Below are 2,196 nucleotides of genomic sequence, written 5' to 3'. Positions count from 1 at the left end.
GCATCAGTGTCATCTTTGGACACTAAGGACAAGGATTCAGTGCCATGAACGGTCAGTTAAATTGTAATTGGAGTGAACTGTTCCTCTGCAAACCATAATGTTCTTTAGCTGAAGCCAAATGGCATTCAAGAAGGGGAGAAATTTTTTTGAAATGTCAAAGAAATTATTTCCAATTTGGTGCTCACAACCAGAGACTCTAATGATCAGTGGAAATGAGAAGCAAACAAATTAGCACTAATGGAAAATGGTTTTTGGAAAAGAGGATTTAATTTATAGTCAACTGATCATGGCATACAGCAGCATGCAGTAAAAGTCAGTTTCACCAGCTTGATCATAAGAACTGGAGCACACATAGAATGCCAGAGAAAAATATACGGATGCCATCATGCTTATTGGAGTCTCTCTGTAAGTGGCAGACAATTCAAATAGTCATTATTTTACCTTGGAGAAAAAATGGTATGAAAAAATTCAAAGCACATGAAATTAAAATCTGGATTAGGAACCTCGGTCCAAATTGGTTTGTTTGTGGCCTTCTTACCTTGGCAAGGTCTTCTGCAAGGGTAACAAACCTACTTTGTCTTCAGTCAGAGTGGACTCTTAGATTTTAATTTCCTTTCTATTTTCAGAGGTGATTAATAAATGTGGACTTATCCATAATTCATTTCTTTAGCAGCTAAATGGTTCTTTTTCATAAGGGAAACTGAAATCACAAAATTCCAGAAATCTCAGTTTCTATATTAAGCCAAAGTCCTTAGCAACAAACAAGAGGAGATACTAAAAACCAAGAAGTCAACAGATTATGTTTATAAAATTCCCTGAGTCTTTTTTGTTTTTGTTTAATTAATCGAAAGATATATTTCTTCTAAAATCAAGAAGCCTGCCTCTAAGGCATAGGCTGCCAGCCTGGCTCACTGTCCCCAGATGGCCTTGGAGAAAACAAAAACAAGGCAGTCACTGCTTCTGTTTCTTCAGGTTCCAGCCCAGAGGTACATGCACTTCAATTTGTCACTTTCTTCTCATTGAGCCCCTTCTACTTCCTACTACTTCCCTACAGACTCTATCTGGCTCCATCTTTCCTCACATCCATCCTTCAGAACTCTTTGCCTTTATCTCTGTCCTTGACCTATCTTCATTCTCCATTCACAAACCCTATGCTTTCTCTCCCTATCTTATCTACTTACCCTCAGTGTCTCCCCACAAAACCTAACTCTAGGTCAGCCGGACTAGAACTTGTACCCTCCTCACACTTCATCTCAATTATTTCTGCAGGTTCATTCTTCCTTGCCCAAACCTCTTTCAATCTCCAGTTTAGATTTCTTCTGTGAGAAATGTTAGTCAGGCATAGTCAACTGTTTCCTGGACACCTCCACTTGGATGACACATGGGCATTTCAAACTGATCATTTCCACACCTGAATTGACCCTTTACTGTGTGCAGAAGCCAAGAATCTAGACGTCATCATTAATTTCTCCCACTTCCCCCATATCCAATTGGTCACTTAACTGTTTAGTCCAGCTCTTTCCATAATAATCGAAGAAATCCATCCCCTCCCTTTAATTCCTGATGCCATTCTGCCTTACCAGTTGCCACTAAGTAGATTCATGTTGTTATTGTTAGGTGCCATCGAGTCGGTACCAACTCATAGCAGCCCTATGCACAATAGAATGAAACACTGCCTGGTTTGGGGCCAATCTCACAATCGTTGCTACACTTCAGCTCATTGCTGATGCCACTGTACAAATCCACTTCGTTGGGGGTCTTCCTCTTTTTCTCCAATCCTCCACTTTACCAAACATATCCTTTTTCAGGGACTGGTCCCTCCTGATAATATGTCTGAAGTATGAGAGACAAAATCTGATCATCCTAGCTTCCAAGGAGCATTCTGGCTGTACTTCTTCCAATACAGATTGGTTTGTTCTTTTGGCAATCCATGGTACTTTTAATATTTTTCTCCAACACCACAACTCAAATGCATCAATTCTTCTATGGTCTTCCTTATTCACTTTCCAACTTACATGCATATGAGGTTATTGAAAATACCTAGGGTCAGGCACACCCTAGTCCTCAAATGGACATCTTTGCTCTTCAACACTTTAAAGAAGAGCAAAGAAGTCCATTTGAGGGCTAAGGTGGACTCACAGTGATCCTATAAGGCAGAGTGGAGAGGGAGAGGGGCTGTGTGCTGACGACCAGGGG

This window comes from Chrysochloris asiatica, unplaced genomic scaffold (assembly GCF_000296735.1).
Source record: "Chrysochloris asiatica unplaced genomic scaffold, ChrAsi1.0 scaffold00026, whole genome shotgun sequence".
Classification (NCBI taxonomy): domain Eukaryota; kingdom Metazoa; phylum Chordata; class Mammalia; order Afrosoricida; family Chrysochloridae; genus Chrysochloris; species Chrysochloris asiatica.
The sequence above is the reverse complement of the archived record's forward strand: the minus strand, read 5'-3'. Positions refer to the sequence as shown.